This window comes from Erpetoichthys calabaricus, chromosome 3 (assembly GCF_900747795.2).
Source record: "Erpetoichthys calabaricus chromosome 3, fErpCal1.3, whole genome shotgun sequence".
NCBI classification, from domain to species: domain Eukaryota; kingdom Metazoa; phylum Chordata; class Cladistia; order Polypteriformes; family Polypteridae; genus Erpetoichthys; species Erpetoichthys calabaricus.
Genome location: NC_041396.2, coordinates 27,543,944 through 27,570,173, shown reverse-complemented (window position 1 = coordinate 27,570,173; position 26,230 = coordinate 27,543,944). Strand labels below are relative to the sequence as shown.

Sequence of the window (26,230 nt, the reverse complement as noted above, 5' to 3'; positions counted from 1 at the left end):
CCTAAAAAATATTCTTACACATTCAAACAACTAATTGACAATGGCCGCTAAAGTACTACTTAAATGTAAATATACATACATTTTTCTGTCTAAATACATTTTTATACCATTAATTATACTACAGTTTATTACTGTGAAAAATATATGGTAATTTAATGTATTTTTACTGTAATTTTTTACAGTGTATGTTGAAGACTATTTCGTAAAAGAAGGTGTCTTATTGGAGAATGAAAACATCGCCTCCAACCCCGCTAAGAGACACATTTCCAAGTTATTTCTAAATTCTCTTTGGGGAAAATTTGGTCAGAAGCCTAACCAACCGACCACAACGTTTGTTAAACACACCCAAGAATTTCTCGAGTACCTGTTCTCAGACGTTTATAGGGTGTCCTATTTTGGTTTTGTCAGCGACGAAATCGCTCAAGTGCAGTGGAGATGCAGTATACTGATGACAAATACGTTCTACCCGGCCCCGTCAACGTGGTGACTGCCGCTTTTACAACGGCCTATGCCCGCCTAGAATTGTACGATTTGCTGGAGCGACGGAAGGACCGTCATCAGGGATAACTGACCGTGGTCTGGCTGGGACCACCAAGTGGTGTGGACGGCTGAGTCTGCTAGAGACTCGCCCGTACATGTCGAGGATTCTTCCTTAACATGCCTGAACTTGTCCTCGGGAGAGGTGGGGGTGGGTTCAAGGAGGGGGCACCCATCCGTCAAATAAATCTTGACAGATTTCCTGGGGTAAAAACAGGATGGGAGGGTTCAAGGAAGAGGCACCCATCCGCCAAACGGATCTTGACAGTTTCCTGGGGTAAAAAACAGGATGGGCAGGGGTCACGGAAGGGACAGATGTTTCCTGGGGAAAACAGGAAGGGGCGGGGGTCACGGAAGGGGCCAGATTTCCGGCCGGGAAAACAGGATGGGCGGGGGTCAAGGAAGGTCAGACTTCCGGCCGGGAAAACAGGAAGGGGGCGGGACTTACAATACAATACAATACAGTTTATTTTTGTATAGCCCAAAATCACACAGGAAGTGCCGCAATGGGCTTTAACAGGCCCTGCCTCTTGACAGCCCCCAGCCTTGACTCTCTAAGAAGACAAGGAAAAACTCCCAAAAAAACCTTGTAGGGAAAAAATGGAAGAAACCTTGGGAAAGGCAGTTCAAAGAGAGACCCCTTTCCAGGTAGGTTGGGCGTGCAGTGGGTGTCAAAAGAAGGGGGTCAATACAATACAATGCAGTACACAGAACAGAACAATTTCTCAATATAGTAAGAAATAAAAAATATAAATTTTAGAAGTACAGAGCAGAATTTAACAGTAGATGATATATCCCATAAAGTAGATGATATATCCCATATCTCAATCCAAATCCAAAAGGGGCGGGGCTTAACTCATCAATCATTTTTTTGACATTTTGACAGAAGCCGCTTGGCATATACTACTCAGCTACTACACTGTATGCTCCTTTGTCCCCAAAGAAAATACAAAATCTTCATAGAGGTTAGGCATGTGGGTCTGTTATGTTGACCTTTCAAGGAACGGAAACACATGGGGACAAGGATTCAGACGTCACAACATCAGGAAGGTCAGCTGAGGTCTAAGGACTCCAGACAGTATCAGGATGGGTCGCTGGAGAACCCGTAGGTGTCTTTTCAATTGATTCTCCTGAATGAAGCTCCGCACATTGGTAAGAAGCAAAGTGACCCTGATGGAGAAAAACCCTCCTCACAGGGTGAGGCCGTTGCACCCAGGACACCACCTCACCAACTCTCTGTAAACACCCTGCAACTGCCCTATTATGAACTGACAACTTTAGGGGATTTGTCTTTCCTTCTTTTAAGGCCCTAAACTAATACATCAAAAGGCTGTTCCCACACCCGGAAATCATAATATTTCTTTTGTGTCAAACTAGCTTCTTGAAAATGCTCATAAGCAAACTTTTAAGGGATTCACTTCCTAACATTAATAGTCTGGTATACATCCAGTATACTCTTGCACGGCAGAGCAAAATGCCTTTAAATCAAGGGAAGATACTGATTCCAGCCATGTAGATATTTATTTGTAAGAAGAGTCAGTTGCATACTGAGGGTGTGAATAACTGGTTCTGCCAGTCCATCGCTCTGAAATTACAGGTGTGTGGTGTCTGTTTTTTTGATCCCTAGCTGTGTACACACAGAATGGAACACTTTAATGAACTATAACTGGCTGCTGTCGGGATTCTTGGTGTCACCAGTGTAATCCCACCTACATAGGTCCCATGGCTTTTCCCAGCTTACCTTCTTCATGAGCAATTATGGATATTTTCCCAGTAGAGCAGATCTTTAGAATATGACCCTTTCGCTCATTTACCAACATACAGACAGGATAATCACAGATGAAGATGCAGTTCTAGGTGGCATTGTAGCAATGGCCATGGCATGTGGGTTGAGACCCAATGCAATCCACTGTAACCTAGACTTGTTGTAACCGAGGATCTTTTTGTGGCAGTGCCAATATTCTTATTGATGACTCAATACCACATACCCCTGTAGCAAATGTTTACTTTTGGTTGCCTCTTCCAGAATCTTCTTGAATGTAGATGGGCAAGTAACGTATTCATGCAAGCACAATGACCTGGGTGTAAGACCACTCAAAAATGTATCCTTGGCTAAATCTGCCTCAGCTGTCCATGGAAATTGAAGGTATGTCTGCCTTACTAGTGTTCTTCCGGACTCCAGATTGAAGCTGCTGCTGCAGGCCCAAGGGAACTCAATTTGGCCAAATCTGTATTCTAGAGTAGTTGACATGGCTCCCAAATCCATGAAGTCTTCGAGAGATAGGTCTTTAAGCACCACAAACACCTCTCCATGCAGCATGGCTACTAAGTGAACTACCTGTTCTCTTTATCCTCATCTGTTAGCCAAGGCATTAATCAGAACCAGTTTAAATAGACCTTCCAGGAGTTTTAACCATGAAATTCAACCATCTTCAGATGTTCACCTGGATAGAAAGGTATGCCATAGTGTACCAGATTTCCTGTCATCACATAACTGCTACATGATTCCCTTACTGCTGACAACCCACCAAGTACAGGATTCCAGTATGCTTGTTGTACACCTCCAGTGAAAGGCTCAGGTGTGTGTAATTCCCCAAAAACTGACCACATAAAATTTCCTCCAGTGGTCTCTACCTTGATTCCAGACAATCAGCTAACAGGCCCATACGCCTGACCTCTACTTGTACCAGTTCTGTTTCTTCAGTCATCTGTTCATATGGTGTCCCACTCCATGACAGTAACGACACAGAAACTCCAACTTACATAAACCTGGAAATTGTATCTTGATTTCAAATAAACAAGACAATAACTTCAAGTATTTACTTAACCTTCCTGTTGTTTAGGCCACAGAAAACAACTGCCAAGCTAAACAATTCACTCTAACAAATATCACAACTTTTGAGTCTTGTATTCCTTCACACTCAGACAACCTCAGAAAACAGCACTTCTTTCCCATGCTGGTTCCCACTTATCTTCTGCTTTGTCCCGACACACTCAATATTTTTTGTCTTCCCAAAGGTTCTCCAAAGAGTGCTTGCCTCGCTTCCTTGTCTCATGGCTCTTAATCTTGTCCCTGGACCCACCTACCCCTCTCAGCAGCCAACCGACCATTACAAAAAGTTTAGAGTGTCATAGCCTTTTTCCCCTAAAATAAATAAATTTAAAAAAATTAAAAACCCAGGAGTACTACAGGTATCTTTTAACACAGGCCAACTATGTACAATTACACAATTTCTCTCTTTAGATTGGCTCCAGCAGACCCCTGTGACCCTGTAGTTGGGATATAGCGGGTTGGATAATGGATGGATTTATTTTTATATTTGATCCTTATTTTTTATATTTGCTCTTAAATTAAATGTTTTTTGCTATAAATGCACTCATGTTTTGGAACTGTGGAATTTGTAGACCTTAAGACATATTGATGTCCTGTGTTTGAAATCTTGTTTGTTTCTGTGAAAGCTTTTACATAAGCAATCCCCATTTGTTAGAATAAGAAAACAGAAAATGTGCCATTGTTTAAATTTACTTTCTGTCGTATCTTATTTTAACATAAAGCAGTGCTTCTCAAACTGTGGGGCGGGCCCCTTAGGGGTGCGCGCAATAACAAAAAGGGGGGGCGCGAAGATGTGAGAAAAAGAAAACGAATCGAAAATATGAAAAATACATCTATTGAAACCAAAACTTAAACTACATTCTGATACTAGAAAAATAAATATAGAGTTAGATAAATGTCAATAAAGTTAAGTAGGTATAATAAAATATGCATCTATGATATATCATTAATTAAAAAAAGAACAAATTGGTATTAGTGGGCTCCTTTCAAAAAAACGTTAAGTGGGCGCGATTAAAACTGTAATGAAAACTCGGGTCGCAAATACTTAAAGATTGAGAAACGCTGACATAAAGCTTCAATTAAATATTAATATATTGTATAACTTCCTTAATAAATGCTAAAGCTAACGATGTAAAAATGACCTGAAATACTGCGTAAGAACAACATCAATATTGCACACATGAAGAATGGGACAAATCACGTAAACCAGCTTTAAAATACCGAGCAGCTTTCAAGAGTATTTTGTAATTCAAAGTTAAGAATGACAGAGTAAAATTTAATACTGAAAACAGAAAATTGTTATTAAAGTTTACTTCAGTATTTTTTTGAGAATAATAATTTCTGCCATGTAAACTTTACTTAAAAAACGTAAAGTTAAATTAACTAGGAATTTCGATATGTAAATTGATACCAAGGGCGGCACGGTGGCGCAGTGGGTAGCGCTGCTGCCTCGCAGTTGGGAGATCTGGGGACCTGGGTTCGATTCCCGGGTCCTCCCTGCGTGGAGTTTGCATGTTCTCCCCGTGTCTGCGTGGGTTTCCTCCGGGCGCTCCGGTTTCCTCCCACATTCCAAAGACATGCAGGTTAGGTGGATTGGCGATTCTAAATTGGCCCTAGTGTGTGCTTGGTGTGTGGGTGTGTTTGTGTGTGTCCTGCGGTGGGTTGGCACCCTGCCCAGGATTGTTTCCTGCCTTGTGCCCTGTGTTGGCTGGGATTGGCTCCAGCAGACCCCCGTGACCCTGTGTTCGGATTCAGCGGGTTGGAAAATGGATGGATGGATGGATGGATGGAAATTGATACCAAACATTTTTTGTGTAAGCAAAACGTATTTCCCTATAGTTAACACACTGGAATGAAAATCCCCCTAAAAGGGTACTAAATTATTTAGTTAAAGCAACCCCGAGTGTCACCTTGCCCAACCACCTCCATCCATTTAATTTGCTTCAATCTGTCACTTACCTACTACTGCCTTACACGTTTCCTTCAACGCTACAAGAGGACGCTTTGACAAACATGGGAAGCATGGGTAATGTAGTTCTATTTGAATTACGTTCGTAAAAGTAACGCAGTCATTGTGGACTGATGTTAATATAATAGTGTCGGAAGAACTTTAAAGCACGTTTGTCATAAATACGTTAGCTTTGTGTTAGTTGTGCTAGCGCTACGCCGTTCCAGAGGCTACTCCGTATACAAACTGTGTAGCTTTTATCCCTCCCAAGTTAGTTAGCCGTTCAGTCTTCGCAAAATGGAATTAAGGGATTAAGACGCCAACGGGCCAATGGGTGTCAAAACTCAAAGGCACCCACCCCATTAGGCACGCGCATATACCCAAGCCATATAAACATCACATATGTTAATAACAAATCAGTTGAAGGGACTGAAGTTGAAAAGAAAATCAAAAGCTAGAAAACAAATTGATGAGTGCAAAATCACATGAGCTGGAAATCAATTTCCTTCTGTTGCTCAGTTAACGACGATCAGTTATGCATTTTTAAGACTATTCCACTTTGTGGCAGAAAATATGAAATGTAACTGAGCATTTTGGAATCACATATTTGCACCAGTTAAAAAATAACAGTCTGGAAACGAATTCCTTCTTTCAGGTTTGTAGTTATTCGGTGCTTCTCCTCTTCTGCAGTGGCCTCGTTGTCTACCACAGTGTCATTCACTTCTTCGCAGGCTCCACAGACTGTTATTAACCATCATAAGCTCCTGTGAGGTCACTTTCGTAATGTCTCAACGTGCTGTATTTACGGCTTGTTCAAATTGTATTATTATTATTATTATTATTATTATTATTATTATTATTATTATGTAAATGCCAGGTATAACTTTCAGCATGCAAAACACCGTTTTTTTCTTCATTTTTTCATTTTCTTTTTGAGGTACAACTGGTTTCTTGTTTTAAATGACCATCTGTGTGCACAAGACCATTTCAAATGTTCGATCTCATAAACGTTTTTTTTTTGTTTGTAACAGTGAGAATGTGAATATGCAGTATAGCGGATTGCTGCGAGTCTCTGTGTTGTCGGTTAAAATTGTCATTTGTCCTGTTGTATGACTTTTTTTTTTTTCTCTCGCATACTGTGAAGGACTCTTTTTCGAGCGGCTTCCCAGTGTGTGTGCCGACGTCTCTCAGATCTGGCCATGCATATTAATTTGACGTTCGGTTTCTCTACCTCTGGAATAGGCAAATAAATAAATATATACACAAACCTGAACTCTATATATATATATATATATATATATATATATATATATATATATATATATATATATATATATATATATTATATTCGATTCAGGTACTGATGTCTGAGGTTCGAGCCCCGTAGGGGGATGCAGAAGCCTCAAAAAGGACAAAACACGTGTCGTGTACTCTTTGTGCTATTTGGTAGGCACTGTGTACATATATATACCGTTCCTCTTTTAAACCTCAATACAAATGTGCTATATAGACCGCTTTCAAAACTCAATTTAAAAAAAATAAAAAACGAGATAATGTCAAACGAAATACATTTTCTTTTTATTTTGAAATAAATCACTGGTATAAATAGGTCTAAGTCATCAAAACTAAAACAGACAAAAATCGAGAAAAAATGTATATTGTAATTGTTTTTAAGGTATAGCCATAATAATGCTCGTCCAAGTCATGTTTTCCTTGTACGAATTCTGTTTGTTATTGCCAGAAGAGGCCACTCGATTTCAGTTGCTTTCATCTTCTCTTCTGGCGCGGGACGTCAGAAGGGTCGATTCCCACTTCAGCAGCACACAGCTGTGTGCCCTATGAAGGACTATTTTGGACAAAATTAAATAAATAAATAAATGCGCAAATAAATTAAAGTTCTGTGAAATGTGAGCATAAATAAATAAATGTGTCACGAAATATGTTTTTTGTTGCTTATTTATTTATTTCATTTTGTCCGTAACATTCCTCCAAACCATCATGAAATACGACTTGAAATAAAACTGTCACTTTCACTCGTCAAAGTTGAGAGGGTGGGCTCTAACACACCCTCTAGTTATTGATTTGTTGAGTGTTACCTTCAGCCTAGAGTAATCGAACTATGAGCCATATGATTCTCAAGGTACCAAAGCGCATGCTTAAAGTTGTGCTTGTGAGTGTCCATGGCGAATATGACTGCTACAAAAAGTTGCCCAGAGTTGCTACGTGAAGCGGCAGTTTTAATTCAGGAAGCTCTAACCTCTTCATCCCCTCAGGAATCAGCACATGAGGTTTCAGCTGTAAGTGCCCCACTTGATAGCCGAAGACCTACCCCCCACTTTGTCGAGTACTCACTCTACTCCTGTTCAAGATATACTACTGTATTTTAGGTGGCTGTGCTAATAGCGCTGTAAATTTGCAATAGTTATTTGTCTGCAAAATACAAACCTGCCTACAAGTAAACAGAAAGACCTGACGGTAGCCACATCACAAACGAAATATCAGTTGCTGAATACTGAAGAGCTATTAAATCTAACAGAAATATTTTGTGAATGTCGCACAATAGTTGAGTTGGAGCCATCATTTTATAAACATACTCGCCTCTTTATATTCACTTTGTTACACTAGCCAGGTTTCCATCCAAGGAGTTTTTGCGAAAAAATATTTAGCGCTTCAAATTTTTTACCGATATAGCTGATGGAAATGCTAATTATCGATGAAATGTTGTACATGTCGACATAATATTTTTCCGTTTAACTTTAGCGCATAAATTCCATGTCGATACTTCAGATGTCGCAAAAACTACATTGGAAACAGTTTTTGTCGGAAAAAAGGGCTTTAACGCAAATAAATGTGTCACATTTTCATCACGTGCAATCAAAACGAGAATGGCGGAGCGGCTCGCATGGTCTGATGAAGAGAGTTTTTTTTTTTTGATTAAACGTCGTTATTTTGTATTAATTCAAATTTCAGTTTTAATTAAAAACCTTAAGGGAAGCAGGTTAATTCAGTTGTTATCGCACTGTGAAGGGATGTTGAAAGGTAGGCTCACCTGTACAGATCCGATGCTGCAAACACAGCTGCATCATGGGCACTTCCAGGAGTGCCAACGCAAATGTCTCGTATCATGCACCTGTCATCAACAAGGGCCTGGAGAACAATAGATGGCCACCCTTTGCGATTAATGTAATCGCGGTAGCCTTCCGTCGGGGGAAGAATAGGCACATGCGTGCCATCCAGCGCACCGTAAATCTGTGGCACAAGATGCACCAAGGGATTGCGGTATGCAATTTCATTGGCCTCCGTTACAGTCGGAAGTCTGATATAACGCCGCATTAATTTTTCTTTAATAGCGGTGCACACAGCATATACACATCGATGGACGGTAGTTTTACTAACCACGAAAGTTTCTCCAACTACTCTATACTCGGCGCAGGTTGCCAGCTTGTAAAGGGCGATGGCAATCCGCTTTTGGGTTGGAACCGGTGGTCGGTGGCAACCTGTGATGGGCGCAACATCAGGACTGATGAATCCACACAACATGTCAAACGTCGGCCGTGTCATTCTAAAATGTTGCAGCCAGAGATTTTCTGTTAAGTGTCTCTCCACCACCTCCTCCCAGAAGGTCTTATTCCATCGTCTCTCCCATACCCGTGGGTTTCGTCGCACTGGGGTACTTTCTTCGAGCTCTAGGGCTATTCAGACAAGCAACTGCTTCATTCTGCTGTCGTCTTCGGATATTATGTACAATTCCAATTATTTGTGAAACTGAAATAACAGTAAGCTGGCAAATTTCAAAAAACTGTCTGAATAATCTCTCCATTTCTTTGTTTAGTGGAGGGGGTGTAACGTGGAAAACAAAAGGTAGATAATTTGCGACATACACAAAATTATGTATGGAAACGGCTCAAGGGCAGATTTTTTTCGCGATACAACAAAAGTTATGCGACAGTTCGTTTTTGGGGGGGGGGGGGGTGACGTCATCACGCACACCATTTTATCGATAAAAAGCCAGTTTGATGGAAACAGGCTGGAGACAGCAAATTTCGCACATTTTTTTTACGTATATTCTGTTTGTCGATAACAAAACGTCGCAAAAAACTGGATGGAAACTTAGCTAGTGTTTGTCGGAAAAAAGGGCTTTAACGCAAATAAATGTGTCACATTTTCATCACGTGCAATCAAAACGAGAATGGCGGAGCGGTTCACATGGTCTGATGAAGAGAGTTTTTTTTTTTGATTAAACGTCGTTATTTTGTATTAATTCAAATTTCAGTTTTAATTAAAAACCTTAAGGGAAGCAGGTTAATTCAGTTGTTATCGCACTGTGAAGGGATGTTGAAAGGTAGGCTCACCTGTACAGATCCGATGCTGCAAACACAGCTGCATCATGGGCACTTCCAGGAGTGCCAACGCAAATGTCTCGTATCATGCACCTGTCATCAACAAGGGCCTGGAGAACAATAGATGGCCACCCTTTGCGATTAATGTAATCGCGGTAGCCTTCCGTCGGGGGAAGAATAGGCACAAGCGTGCCATCCAGCGCACCGTAAATCTGTGGCACAAGATGCACCAAGGAATTGCGGTATGCAATTTCATTGGCCTCCGCTTCAGTCGGAAGTCTGATATAACGCCGCATTAATTTTTCTTTAATAGCGGTGCACACAGCATATACACATCGATGGACGGTAGTTTTACTAACCCCGAAAGTTTCTCCAACTACTCTATACTCGGCGCAGGTTGCCAGCTTGTAAAGGGCGATGGCAATCCGCTTTTGGGTTGGAACCGGTGGTCGGTGGCAACCTGTGATGGGCGCAACATCAGGACTGATGAATCCACACAACATCTCAAACATCGGCCGTGTCATTATAAAATGTTGCAGCCAGAGATTTTCTGTTAAGTCTCACCACCTCCTCCCAGAAGGTCTTATTCTTACTCTCCCATACCCGTGGGTTTCGTCGCACTGGGGTACTTTCTTCGAGCTCTAGGGCTATCAGACAAGCAACTGCTTCATTCTGCTGTCGTCTTCGGATATTATGTACAATTCCAATTATTTGTGAAACTGGAATAACAGTAAGCTGGCAAATTTCAAAAAACTGTCTGAATAATCTCTCCATTTCTTTGTTTCTTTGTTTAGTGGAGGGGGTGTAACGTGGAAAACAAAAGGTAGATAATTTGCGACATATGTATGGAAACGGCTCAAGGGCAGATTTTTTTCGCGATACAACAAAAGTTATGCGACAGTTCGTTTTGGGGGGGATGACGTCATCACGCACACCATTTTATCGATAAAAAGCCAGTTTGATGGAAACAGGCTGGAGACAGCAAATTTCGCAAATTTTTTTTACGTATATTCTGTTTGTCGATAACAAAACGTCGCAAAAAACTGGATGGAAACTTAATGAGTATAATTGAACAGTGGTTATCTTAAAATGCAGTTTTCACCTACTGTCAAGTGATTTTGGTAGACTGAGAATGCAGAAATTAATTTGATGCAAAGGATGTGGAGGAAACAAAACAGGTTTATGTGCATTTTTAGGATAATAAACTTTAATATGAACAGTTGTTTTTCTTCTCACTTAACGGTATGTTATACACATATATTGTTGCAAGTGTTTGTTTTAGTACATTCAGTAACCCACAGCAGAAAGACTGTGGAAACAATTTTGAGTTAATTTTTCATGCTATTAAATAGCTTTCCGTTACTAATTTCCTATGTTGTTATGCATGTATTTTTCCTTGATTTCTCAATATGTGACTGTATTTCATTTTTTACTTTTTTCTTAATTATTTTTCTATGTTTACCAATATGTTCTTATTTCTTATATCACATTGTTTATATTTTTCATGTAATTGTATTTTTAATTTTTTATTCTATGTAATTGTTAGTCTACTACCTTTGCCTTTTTCTGCTTTTTCTACCACTTTTTATATATAAAAATTTGATTCATTTTCATTTCAGTTTGTATTCTTCATACAATTGGTTTCTGGGGTTTTTTTTGTTGTTGTTTTACCTGTTTTTTCCCCCCTTTTCGTAATTAAACAACACCTTTCTTTGTTTTTCACCACCCCCCATAATTACTGTTTAAAGTAGGTTTTAAACATTTATTTATACTCTGTCTCTCTCTTTCTCTAAGACCTGTGGTTCCTTGCAGTTTAGTGAGCATATTTTTTATACAGTGTTTCCTGGTATCCTGATTCAGTTTTACCCTTCTGTAGTTATTTGTAGTATGTTGCTACTTCTAGCTTTCCTAAACAATCCTTAAAACATGGTGCCCACATTCCAGAAAGGATGATTCTCCTCTACATTTAACTGGGCTTTCAGTGTTGCAGTGAAAGAAATACAGTGATGAGCACATTTATTGAACACATTCAATTTTATCTTGTTAAAAACTATATTGCTGCATGTCAAAAATTAAATGTGTTGCTTCTTTTAATTAACAGCAGAGGTAGCACGGCTATTTGCCCCGTATGGGGGCTCAAACAACCCAATTTAGGTCTACTAGAAGGATGCCTTCTCCAAGCCTAGTACATCACATAATGTACACACATAATTTCTGTTGTCTAAGTGACCAGACTTCTACCAAAATACCAAGTGTGTTTGTCAAAGCAAGCCTTGCTGCCTCTGGACTTGGAGAAAAGAGGATCTCCTTCACAGGTATGTAATATTATTAGACCACAAATAAGTAGCCCAGTTAACATAATGTAAAGTATGGAAGGAGAGAAATAATTTTGGTTTTGCAGAATAATGTCAGCAGTGTGAAAAGATCATAAATGTGAAATTACATGGTTAAGTAAAATGTGTGATATTTAATTCAAACTGGAACGTCGGTCTTCTTGCATTCTTCCATTTCTCTGCAACAATTCTCTCTCTGAAATATGTGATATCTTCGGCAGAATCCATTTCATCGGCAGTAGTAAGCATTTTTCTAATTAATTCTTATGCTATCTCGTTTACTTCCATCTCACACACAGCCATGTTGAATTAGGCATAGCCAATCTACAGAAGTCGATTAACCAATCAATAACTAGATGGTGTGTTAGAGCCCACCCTCTCAACTTTGACGAGTGAAAGTGACAGTTTTATTTCAAGTCGTATTTCATGATGGTTTGGAGGAATGTTACGGACAAAATGAAATAAATAAATAAGCAACAAAAAACATATTTCGTGACACATTTATTTATTTATGCTCTCATTTCATGGCAAATTTATTTATTAAGGCTTCATTTCATGATACATTTATTTATTTATGCTCACATTTCACAGAACTTTAATTTATTTGCGCATTTATTTATTTATTTATTTAATTTTGTCCGAAATAGTCCTCCATATGTGCCCTGCTCAAACATTATGTCTATGTGAGATTAGCTTTTCTTTTGGTGATACGAGTAATTGGGCAGCTGACATAAGAAACAGGTTCACACATACAGGTCTTTAACATAAGTTCATATCTTACTGTTGTAAATGTGAAGCGGCCTTAAACGGGTCAAAGGGGTACACATTTGCTAAAATAAACCACTCTCCTTATTATAAAGTATGCTTTCAAAACTTAACGCTCTTTTCGGTATATAAATAAGCGTTCAGCCTGACACCTACCCATTACACAACTGACCGTTTAAAACAGATCAAAGGACACACAACTGCTAAAAGAAATCACTCTCCTTGTTATAAAGTCTGCTTTCAAAAAAATCCTGTTCTTTTCGGTACATAAGGCCGGTCCATTACACAGCTTGCCGTTAATACTGAAAGATAACTCCGAATCTCGTGAAAAGACAAAACGGTGAGTCTTCAATATTTTATTAGAACAATGTTTTATATTTATTTATTTTTATGGATGGACAAAATGAAATATAATTATTATTAATGCAGTTATTCTCCCAAGAGTCGCTGCAGTCAAGATCACGTTCCGACATATTGATTATTATAGGTGTCAAAACGAGTATGCTTTAAAAAAAACCTATTGCTGAATCCTTAAATTTTATCCTTGAGTCAATATTTCCAAGTTGTTTCTTCGATCTATTACCCGGAAACCGGCGACTCCCTTTTTAAAAAATTATATCTGTTTAAAACGAGAGGAGCTGGGGATTTCAAATCCAAAATGACGTTGACGTTGATCATCTCTGTGTGTAGGCGCGTGAGCGCGCTCGTGTGTGTATAATGTAAGTTGTAGCATTTTATATTTACTTCTATCTATCTACCTATATGACGATTAATGTACAAATATAATATTAGCTTTTTGTGTTACCTAAACGGGTATTCCAATCAATTAGTTTTTGTCTCGGCGTCTGAAAATTCAGCCAGGGCCTCTCCTCTGAGAATATTCAGGAGTGGTTTAAAAGCACAGGCAGGTTGTGCATTAGCTCTGATATAACAAGATGTCAGTATTCTGAAGGGGCCGCTTGTGAAATGCATACTCGTTCGAAACGGGCTCACGCAGTAGCAGGTGATTCAATGTAGGAGGCCGCCGGTTTTTTTTTTAACAGATTTTGGTTTATAAACTCATTTGGGACAGCCGGTTGGAGACAGACTGACTGAACCCTGAACAGGGCCCAGGAACTTATATTTATGCGAATGCTTAATAGAAATACTGCAACGGTGTTTTCGTTAATTTCGCTAAATGAAATGTGATTATTTTAATACAGACTATAGTCGCCCAAAAGTCCGGATTATTTTTATACGATCTCAAGTGTATTGTTGAATAATTGGGTAAATGATTATTATAATATGTTCCTGCATTTATGAGATTATACACAGGGAACCTGAGACCAGGCTGTCTGTTTTTATTTATGTCTTTAGATTTTTAAAAATGTTTATCCATTTTAGTGTAGGGATTGCGCGTGCGTTTTGTTAAAGAGTACTTTGTGAGCAAAGCGTATAAGCGAATGTCTGTGTAAAGTGTTTCGGATGGTTACAAATAGCAGATAATGTGCGAGAGTATATGTATCCATCTATAGAATTTTAATATTGACATGCTTCTATCTATCCGATGAACCGGTCATGAAATGGGATGACGAGGATTAAAATGTGCAGGGGTTTAATTAATCGCATGAACGAAGTTTGGGGTTATTTGTGTGTATGGACGGTTGTATAATGGAAAATTCGTCGTGACACATTAATAAAAGTTGTTTTGAAAACGAAAATTTATATTTCTATCATATAAATAGATGTTGCAAGCCATTTATTTGCGTATATACCGTTGCGGCGACATCCAGCCAGAGCTAAGACTCAAGGTGGTGAGAGGTTTACCCTTGAAACTAATATCAGATCATTTTGTTTGAGCTTCTGTATGCATTGGAAGGGGAAATGTTGTTTTAAACAGTGCATGCATTTTGTTTTCTAGATGACAACCCTTTACAATCTGAAACAGCTTCTCAAAGGGCTTCCCGTGATCTGTCCAATCGCAGTAAGTGTCATTGTAGGTTTCAGTTTATCAAAGAAACATAGGTTGTATACATAATGCCAGATTTTGTGAAAAGATGTCTTTAACTGAGAAGGCCAAACTTTATTCCCAGATCCCAGTCCACCGGGTGTTTTAACGCAAGTGCTGGACGGTTTAAAAAATCTATCAGTCTACCAAAACTGCAAGAACCTACAGACCGCACAATCACCCCCACTCTCTGAGAGCAGCTTTCAGCATTCTCCTCTACCATCTGAGATCAGCCTCCATTCAGCCCTCCTGCAGTTCCCTTTGCCATCAATTCCTCGCTCCGACTATGGGCCTCGGCGTAGAATTCGTCATTCACCCCTATGTTCCCATCATCAGTACAACGGGCGGAGCCGCCAAGAAAGACTAGAGCGGCAGCCGGTAGCTGCGGACCTTCGCCGCCAAGAAAGACTGGAGCGACGGCAGGTGGCTGCGGACCTTCGCCGCCAAGAAAGACTGGAGCAACGGCAGGTGGCTGCGGACCTTCGTCGCCAAGAAAGACTGGAGCGGGCGCAGTTGGCTGCGGACCTTCGTCGCCAAGAAAGACTGGAGCGACAGCCGGTGGCTGCGGACCTTCGCCGCCAAGAAAGACTGGAGCAACGGCAGGTGGCTGCAGACCTTCGTCGCCAAGAAAGACTGGAGCGGGCGCAGTTGGCTGCGGACCTTCATCGGTTACTGGTTCGAATTGTACAATCAGAGTCTCCTATGTACATTTCCAGACCCGAATTGAGTTTATATATTATGAATATGTATGCTTTTTACATACTTCTGAACCAAGATTAAATAATAGGTTTTATATTCCTTTTCCATTAAAATAACATTGACTGCAAATTTTTATATACTGTGTTCATAACTGCAACCTTTGATTAAATTTAGGTCATGCCTGAAAACAGCTATAGCGGCGGCAGCAGTGACAGTGACCGTGAAAAGCCCGGAGGGGCTAAAGGAAGGAAAAGACCGTCCGGTGAAAAACTGAGAATATTAAAAGAGATGTCTGATAACCTTAAATATTCTATAACGCTCCCTAAAATACCCACACCGCCGTGATCGTTTTCAAATTTTTCAAGCACCGTCCCCAGTTACACAACTGATCAACAATTTTGACATCATTAATAATTTGCTCCAGGTTCTAAATTCTGATCAAATAGCCGTCTTGAACGCTCTGCTGGAGCTATTGAGGAAAGCCTATTCTGAAGCCAGAACGTTTTCAGATCCAGGTCTTTCACAATAACCTAGCACCCTAGACACGATTGTAGAATCCCCACAATGTTCTACCTCAGGTATAAGTAGATCCCCACTTCAACACTTACCTGCCGACGACTTGACTGTGTTGAACGGCCCAATAATACAACCTTCTACCTCAGGTACAAGTAAGGACCATCTTCATCACTCGCCTGTTGATGACTTAACAGTTTTACATCCTCAGACCGGAGCCGGAGTGACTAGTCTGTCCGGGACAAACTTGAATGTTGACGCTAACTCTTCACAGCCATTTACCTCTCATACGGCGAATCCTTTGTCTCCAGAGCCAGTTGGTAAGCTCCCCGCAACCCTCTACCTCCAGATTAAATTATTTGTCTATAACTGAGCGTCCAAAATGTAACAATATCGAGATTAGACACTGTTTCAATTTTTCAGAGGCCTACAAACTTGTTTCATTTGCCGAAGTTTTTAATCATATACATAAGACCCTTCAGCAAATATTACAATTTTCCGAGCACTTCAAATCCTAAGGATCTAGTCCAGCTAGAATTACAATCCAATTCTCTCAATCCTAATGTTTTTTCCTTAACCACCGCTGGGTACATTTTCTGTTGAGGACTGTTGACATGTAGACTAAATGTCCTTGCGATGGCAAGAAAACTATTAACAGCATATACTTTGGTAATATATACTGACGTCGGAAGAATAACAACAATCTCTCAAGCTTCTTGACCAGGGTAAAAATACACTGATCATGCAGTCTCCTTTTATTACAAAAAAAAATCTTTCACATGCACATGCACACCACCGTGCACTAAAATCACGTGAGCACTTAACAAGGAGAACATGCATTTTTCAATTGAGAACATTTTACATTTATATGTCAACACCCTCAGTTGCTCTCACATTGCTATGCATGTTTGACAACAGCCTTCCATAAAAAAAAATAGACTTCTCAATTTACAAACCGAAGACAAATCCTTTGAACCTTTCCAATTTCAACTTTGTTACAGGTTTTGTCATAATATCAGCAAAACATTTCTTCTGTTGAACAGTACTTCAGAGTAATTTTTCTATCATTTAAAAATTGCTCTGACAATGTGGTACCTAATGTCCACATGTTTAGACCTCTGTCTGCTTACAGGGTTCTTTGCTAGGGCAACTGCACCCTGGTTATCCTCATAAATTTCCACTGGTTCATTTCACCATCTATTCATTTTAAGAGCTGCGTGAGATACATACCCTCCTGTACTGTGGCAGTAAGTGCCATATACTCAGCTTCACATGTAGATAATGCCACAGTGGACCGCTTCTTTGTCTATCATCTGCATCAGTTGCCTAATCTACATCACTATAGGCTTGTAATTTTAATTGATCTTCACATTTTCTATAACATATAGCATTGTCAGCAGTTCCTTTCAAATATCGTAACACATGTTTTGCTGTCACCCACTGTTGGGCACTTGGTTTGGACAAGTACTGTGATAGCTAACTGATGACAAATCTTAAGTCTGGTCTAGTACATCTCATTAAATAGATCAAACTGCCAACTAGTTCTCTAAACCTTTTGGGATCAACTGACTTATCATACTCCGGGTTATAATCCAGCTTCTGCTCACATGGTGTTGCTCTTGTTTTATATTCTGTCAAGTCAAACCTTTCCCAAAATTTTCTTAATATACCCCTCTTGGTCCTTTTTTTATAAAATCATCTCCTTGCTGAAAGTTTATTCCTAAGAAATGTGTCAGTTTTGCCAGGTCTTTCGTTCTGAACTTCTCTGTTAGCATTTCTTTTACATTTTTCATATCCTCTTCATCACTTGCAGCTAGTATCAATCGTCAACCAATAATGACTGCTATGTCAAATCCAGTTTCTTTGGTATACACACAATGGTCAGCCGGATTTTATATGAATCCATTTTTACACAAGTGATCATGTAACATTTTGTACCAATTCCTGCCTGACTGTTTTAACCCATACAATGATTTCTTCAATTTGCATACTAATTTTTCTCCTTTCTCAGAATCAACCTCAAATCTTTCTGGCTGTTCCATATACTGTACACTTCACAGTCTATCGGCGCATGCAAGTATGCAGGTTTTACATCCATCTGATGTAACAACATACCATTCTGTGCAGTTATTTGGATCAAAACTCTTATGCTGGTCATATTTGCAGTTGGAGAAAAAGTCTCTTTATAATCTACTCCTGCCACCTGATTGTACCCTTTAGTTACATACCTTGCTTTGTCTCAGAACCATCAGGATTGTTCTTAATGGCATACACCCATCGATCCCCCCACTTCATTTTTTACCCTCAGGTAAGGTGGTTAACGTGAAAGTCTTATTTTCTTTCAATGAGTTCATTTCTTCCTTCATTGCATTCTCCCACTCACTGAATTGATTGCAATTTACGGCTTCTGTAAATGTTTGTGGCAGCTTACTTATAAAATTGTAACAAAAATCAATATTAACTGTTGTTTGGTCATTGTTATCTTTATCAGATACATAATAATCCAAGTATGCTGGCTTCCTATGCTCTCTGCTGGGATAGCGTGTGCCTGGATTGGCTTGTGAATTGTCTTGGTTACCTGCTCCAGTTTCATTTCCATGAACCTGTACTGGCTTTTCATCAGTAATGTCTGAACTACCAATAATTCTGCTAATCTGCCTAGTATTACCCCTCCTCGGGGTCATAATCATCACTGTCATCAATCTGTTCCTGGTCAGTTTGTGTGCTCTGCTCTATCTTACCCTTCTCAATAAATTTCAGTAGTCTGTGCTTTAGGACCCTGCCAGTATCTGGATAGTAAATTATGTAGGCTGGACTATATTTGTCATAGCCAACAAAAATACCTTTCTCACACCTACTGTCTAACTTTTTTTTGTCTTGTTTGTGTGCATAGTGTACTGACCCAAACTTATGCATCCCAGAAACATTAGGCCTTTTCCCTGTCAACAGAAACTATGGTGTCTGTTTGGCGCGATTACAGTAGCACTTGTTCCTGATTATCGCTGCTGTTTTCACTGCATACGTCCATAGCTCTTTGGGGAGGTTACTGTCAATGTGCAGGCACCTGGCCATGTCAAATATTGTTCTCCACTGTCATTCAGCACTGGTGAGGTGAGTAAGGTGCAGACGTTTCATGTCTGATACCATTTTTGGTCAGCAGTGATTTAAAACTTTCAGATATAAATTCTGTTCCATTGTCTGACCGCACACATTTGATTTTCCCATAAGGAGCAGTGTGACGTGGAAATGCGTCCCCATAGCAACTTGCCGCCTACACCTGGCTGACTTCACTTTGAGTGTCCAGCGGCACAAAACACAGAGAGAGAGAGAAAAAAAATTATAAATATACAGGTGCTGGTCATAAAATTAGAATATCATGACAAAGTTGATTTATTTCAGTAATTCCATTCAAAAAGTGAAACTTGTATATTAGATTCATTCATTACACACAGACTGATGTATTTCAAATGTTTCTTTTAATGTTGATGATTATAACTGACAACTAATGAAAGTTCCAAATTCAGTATCTCAGAAAATTTGAATATCAATTAAGACCAATGCAAAAAAAGGATTTTTAGAAATGTTGGCCAACTGAAAGGTATGAACATGAAAAGTATGAGCATGTACAGCACTGAATATTTAGTTGGGGCTCCTTTGGCCTGGATTACTGCAGCAATGCGGCGTGGCATGGAGTCGATCAGTCTGTGGCACTGCTCAGGTGTTATGAGAGCCCATGTTGCTCTGATAGTGGCCTTCAGCTCTTCTGAATTGTTGGGTCTGGCGTATTGCACCTTCCTCTTCACAATACCTCATAGATTTTCTATGGGGTTAAGGTCAGGCGAGTTTGCTGGCTATACAAGAACAGGGATGCCATGGTCCTTAAACCAGGTACTGGTAGCTTTGGCACTGTGTGCAGGTGCCAGGTCCTGTTGGAAAATGAAATCTGCATCTCCATAAAGTTCGTCAGCAGCAGGAAGCATGAAGTGCTCTAAAACTTCCTGGTAGACGGCTGCGTTGACCTTGGACCTCAGAAAACACAATGGACCAACACCAGCAGATGACATGGCACCCCAAACCATCACTGACTGTGGAAACTTTACACTGGACCTCACGCAACGTGGATTCTGTGCCTCTCCTCTCTTCCTCCAGACTCTGGGACCTTGATTTCTAAAGGAAATGTAAAATTTACTTTCATCAGAGAACATAACTTTGGACCACTCAGCAGCAGTCCAGTCCTTTTTGTCTTTAGCCCAGGCGAGACGCTTCTGACGCGGCTTGACACAAGGAATGCGACAGCTGAAACCCATGTCTTGCATACGTCTGTGCGTAGTGGTTCTTGAAGCACTGACTCCAGCTGCAGTCCACTCTTTGTGAATCTCCCCCACATTTTTGAATGGGTTTTGTTTCACAATCCTCTCCAGGGTGCGGTTATCCCTATTGCTTGTACACTTGTTTCTACCACATCTTGTCCTTCCCTTCACCTCTCCATTAATGTGCTTGGACACAGAGCTCTGTGAACAGCCAGCCTCTTTAGCAATGACCTTTTGTGTCTTGCCCTCCTTGTGCAAGGTGTCAATGGTCGTCTTTTGGACAACTGTCAAGTCAGCAGTCTTCCCCATGATTGTGTAGCCTACAGAACTAGACTGAGAGACCATTTAAAGGCTTTTGCAGGTGTTTTGAGTTAATTAGCTGATTAGAGTGTGGCACCAGGTGTCTTCAATATTGAACCTTTTCACAATATTCTAATTTTCCGAGATACTGAATTTGGGACTTTCATTAGTTGTCAGTTATAATCATCAACATTAAAAGAAATAAACATTTGAAATACATCAGTCTGTGTGTAATGAATGAATCTAATATACAAGTTTCACTTTTTGAATGGAATTACTGAAATAAATCAACTTTGTCATGATATTCTAATTTTATGACCACCACCTGTATTTATATATACTGTATATATATATATATGTGTGTGTGTGTGTGTCTGCGTGGGTTTCCTCCTGGTGCTCCGGATTCCTCCCACAGTCCAAAGACATGCAGGTTAGGTGGATTGGCGATTCTAAATTAGCCCTAGTGTGTGCTTGGTGTGTGGGTGTGTTTGTGTGTGTGCTGCGGTGGGTTGGCACCCTGCCAGGGATTGGTTCCTGCCTTGTTCCCTGTGTTGGCTGGGATTGGCTCCAGCAGACCCCCGTGACCCTGTGTTTGGATTCAGCCGGTTGGAAAATGGATGGATGGATATATATATATATATATATATATATATATATATATATATATATATATGTGTGTGTGTGTGTGGTTGAAATAGTTTTCTGTCAAATAAATGCAAAGAGTACGCGACACGTGTTTCGCCCTCATTCTTGGCTCATCAGGCGTACAAACTCCACTGCACTCCCTCTCGGGAATCGAACCTCGGCGCCAGAGGCGATGCCCCTAACGTTGCGCCACGGCGTGTGGTTCGTTTATTTGACAGCATGTAGATCGGGGTAATTACATTCACGGCATTCGAAGTCTGTGTCACAATCTGATTGTATGGGTGGTTATCTACCAGGTAACGCCTGTGGTTGGCCAGCAATCTGCTAACATCCGCCACGGTGCCCTCAGTTTGTGAGGAGCAGATCATAGAATGGTTGAAATAGTTTACTGTCAAATAAATGTAGTACTAGGGTGTTGTACCGTGTTAGCCATTATGAATGTAGAGAAAAGCCAAGCAAAATGACACCTTTTATTGGCTAACTAGAAAGATTACAATATGCAAGCTTTCGAGGCAACTCAGGCCCCTTCTTCAGGTAAGATGTAATCAGGCCTGAAGAAGGGGCCTGAGTTGCCTCGAAAGCTTGCATATTGTAATCTTTCTAGTTAGCCAATAAAAGGTGTCATTTTGCTTGGCTTTTCTCTGTCAAATAAATGCAAAGAGTACGCGACTACATGCTGTCAAATAAACGAACCACACGCCGTGGCGCAACGTTAGGGGCTTCGCCTCTGGCGCCGAGGTTCGATTCGATTCCGGAGAGGGAGTGCAGTGGAGTTTGTACGCCTGATGAGGGCGAAACACGTGTCGCGTACTCTTTGCATTTATTTGACAGTAAACTATTTCAACCATTCTATGATCTGCTCCTCACAAACTGAGGGCACCGTGGCGGATGTTAGCAGATTGCTGGCCAACCACAAGCGTTACCTGGTAGGTAACCACCCATACAATCAGATTGTGACACAGACTTCGAATGCCGTGAATGTAATTACCCCGATCTACATGCTGTCAAATAAACGAACCACACGCCGTGGCGCAACGTTAGGGGCATCGCCTCTGGCGCCGAGGTTCGATTCCCGAGAGGGAGTGCAGAGGAGTTTGTACGCCTGATGAGCCCAGAATGAGGGCGAAACACGTGTCGCGTACTCTTTGCATTTATTTGACAGTAAACTATTTCAACCACACACACACACACACACACACATATATATATATATATATATATATATATATATATATATATATATATATATATATATATATATATATATACTGAAAACAAAGGGTTTTAAATAAGAGTACTTACCGTCATTCGCTAGCGTGGGAAGGGAGGGGGTTACTGTAGTTCCTTATTCTCCGGTTATCTCCTTACAAGCAAAGACGCGAGAGTCAGTCCAAGATAACATTTTAAACGTGGCGCTTTGATCAGGCGCTTGCGCCGTGATTAGGAATCTGGGAAAAGACGGCCGTTGGGGATGAAAGGTTTGTTTTTTTTTAAGTCCTTGAGTTTTGTTGGTTTAACGCTTTTTTTAGTGTGTTATTTCGGATATCACAGATATAGGAAAGTGCTATTGGGTTTTAGTGTCCCTCCCCCCCTAGTGTAGTCCTATAGCTGTGGGCACCGGGAAAGAAATAATAGCGGCTTTATAAGGGGTTGGACATGGGTCGCTAGAAAAGACGTTTACCTGATTTAGGATTACAGAGTTGTGTTTGGGCTGCTTGTGGGGAGAATGACAGTCTCCTATTAGTCAGTTCAGCTGAAATATTTTAAACTATTTCAGAGCCTTAATTGAGTAGTTAATGGTCAGGCAGGTTTTTTTTCCATAGAAAGTGAAAGTTGCCTCGAAGATAAGGTGATATTTTGATTATTGTGGGGTTTTTTTGTTTGTTTGTTTTTTTCTCTATCATTTTTTTTTACAAAGTTTGTGGTGCAGAAGTTTATGGGTTGTTTTATTTATTTATTTTTTCTTTGTAAAATTTTTCTTTGTGAGTATGGGCACTTTATATGTTCCTGCCCCAGACCTTTACTTGCCAATGGATTGAAACAATAAACCACTGTTTTACTTTTTTCTTCCTGCCGTCATTCTTTGATTTTGACTCTGATGGTATCAACTCCTGGTCCTGGTCGGTCACAAACTACTAGCAAGTTAGCTACTCTTGTAGGTGGCTTGTGACAAGCACTGTCAGCAATAACCTTCTCCAAAGCTACCAGAGTACCACTTTCATCCTTTAAAAAATAGACAAATATTACACTGGAAAAGTCATCAGTGAATGCCATCACATATTTATATCCCTCCTTTGATACTGGGTCAATTGGACCTGCTAAATCTGTATGAACTAATTCAAGTACTTCTTTGGCTCTTTTGTCAGGACATCTGTTTCTACTCTGGATAAATTTTCCCTGAATGCAAACTTCACAGGTAAAACTGGTCTTATCACCTTTACCCTTGATTTGTAACCTGTCAACAACATGTTGTAGCTTCAATATGTCATCATAATTACAATGGCCAAGAATTTCATGCAATGTCTGCACATCCTGACAACTTTTACAACTGTCATCGTTTCCATCACATACCGTGTTTAAGAAGTACAGTCTGTTATACTCTTTGATGTCAAATGAATTACCGTCTTTGAGCTGAATTATATCTCTGTCTTGCTGGAAGATCACTCTGGCTCCGCTGGCCGTCACTGCTTTCACTGAGAAAATGTCCTGTGGGTACGAGGGTACGAGGGAATGTATAGCGCTTCTCTGAGTGTCACTGTGCACTGTCGTGCTCTGCTGCCAATCAGCTCCACTTCCGCATCTCCTTTCCATTGCACGTTTCCTCTGGTTTTGGTTCCATCAGCCAGCTCCATGGTGTGCCTCAATTATCATCAAATGTCTTAAACCTTTTGATATCTGTAATGATATGGGATGTTGCTCCTATGTCGACCATGAAGCCTTTTAGCTTCAGCCTTGGCTGGCTCAGGTTTACACTTGTCTTGAAAGCATAAGTGTGTTCGGTGTCCTCCTCAGCCATCTGCTTTACATTGTCATTGTCCTGCCATCTCCTTCAGCATGTTGCATGTCTGTGTGTCTTACTTTTGCAATAGCTGCACCACTGGGTCTGTCCAGAATGCTTTTTCAGACATGCTCTGGCTATATGTCCTTTCTGACCACAACTGTAGCATATAGTATCCGCCTGGCTTTGTGCTGGTGCATTGGGCTTTTCTTGTATCTGTACTCTCATCACGTGATCATCTGATGCACAAACACTGTATTTCTCTGTGTCTTCATAACTTCTCAATTTAACTTTAAATTCTGCAAACGTCATAGTCTCATCGCTATGCATCACATACACAGTAAATGGCTTAAATGTTTCTGGAAGGCCCTTCAAAATCATTGCTATCAGGAGATCGTCACTTAGTGTTTCCCCCACACTTCTTAGTGCTGTAATGGTGTTCTCTAAACGTATTATATAACCGGTTATGCTTTCTTCATGTGCCTTCTGTAATGAGGTAGACTCAGTGTACAAACTAATTATTTGTGGCTTGCCCTTACCAGTGTAATAGTCTCTTAAGATTTTTAGTGCTTTTCTGCCGTCATCTGCAGCCTCTCGCATAATGAGGGAGAGGCTCTTATCGTCTAGAAACTGTATTAATTCAGCATAGGCCTCACCATTTCTTTCGGCGTCTTACTCTCTGTCTTCATCTTCACTTGGCTCATGCAGTATCGTCTCTTTTATCCCTTGTAACTGCAGATGGCCCAAATATTTTGTTTCCCACAGTTCATAGTTCTTCTCTTCTCCATTGAACACTAACCTACTCCATCGGTTACCCTGTTCTCTCTTTTTAATTCTAGTAGCCAGTGCGTCTGCAGTACCCGCCATGCTGTTTTACTCGAAATTTCTTGCCAATTAACTCACGCGTGTCCTGGGCCCATCACCTGTTGACATGTAGACTAAATGTCCTTGTGATGGCAAGAAAACTATTAACAGCGTACGCTTGGGTAATATATTGATGTCGGAAGAATAATAACACTCTCTGAAGCTTCTTGACCAGGGTAAAATACACCGGTCATGCAGTCTCCTTTTTTATTAAAGAAAAAAAAATCTTTTTACATGCACATGCGCACCACCACGCACCAAAATCACATGAGCACTTAACAAAGGGAACACATCTTTCAATTGAGAGCATTTTATATTTATATGTTAACACATTCCAGTTCACACAATATGGGAGAATTCAATTAAATAAATACTGCATATTATTACAATAAGTCCTTTTAAATAAAATGAGATCCTTTGAGAATATATCTTCTAAGTGTCGATAACTAATTAACGTTTCACCAAAAACATTATTTTTAAATTGAAAAAATGCACCTGAAGTAAGATGGCTGTTGTAACAGTGACCCGAGTTGACCTGAGCAAACTGTTGCAATCCGCCTTTGCTTGAACCACGGGTGTCGAACTCCGGTCCTGGAGGGCCGCAGTGGCTGCCGGTTTTCATTCTAACCATCTTCTTCATTAGTGAGCTGTTTTTGCTACTAATTCACTTATTTTAACCTTCGTTTTAATTAACGTGACTCAGGCACCTTTAGTTGTTTCTTATTGCTTAATTAGCAACCAAATGATAATGAGACACAAAATGAGTCGCCACATGACCGGCTCACCTGTGGCCATCACACAATATCTGAAAATAAAGAAAGGTGAAGGTCTCGGTCATATTGGTCTGCTCAGGTCACCAAAACATCTTGATGGTGTTCTTAGGAAAAACAGAAAATCAACAGTTTTGGAAATGTCTGCTGTGGCAGAATGAGAGCAACAACAGGCCATGGAATAAAATAACAGGCCTAATTAACAGCAAGAATCGGCTTCTGATTAAGAGATTGGTTGGAGTATGAAATCACTGTTTAGGTGGTCATCTGCTGGCTCGCTTCACATCTCATTTCTGTTTGGCTGTTGTTAAATGAAGAAACGAATCAACTCCGAGGGCTGAATCCTTAAAAACAGGGCTAATTAAAATGAAGGGAAAAGAAGTTAATT

At 40.2% G+C, this 26,230-nt stretch overlaps 1 long non-coding RNA gene across 1 annotated transcript in view; it reads left to right on the top strand.

Moving 5' to 3' along the window:
• Positions 1-15,265, top strand: part of LOC114647677 (uncharacterized) — a 23,285-nt gene extending 8,020 nt beyond the window's left edge. Inside the window, exons 2-3 of the long non-coding RNA XR_007934412.1 lie at positions 14,657-14,719; positions 14,829-15,265. This is a non-coding gene — a long non-coding RNA (uncharacterized LOC114647677). The remainder of the gene's footprint in view (positions 1-14,656; positions 14,720-14,828) is intronic.
• Positions 15,266-26,230: the final 10,965 nt, after the last annotated feature.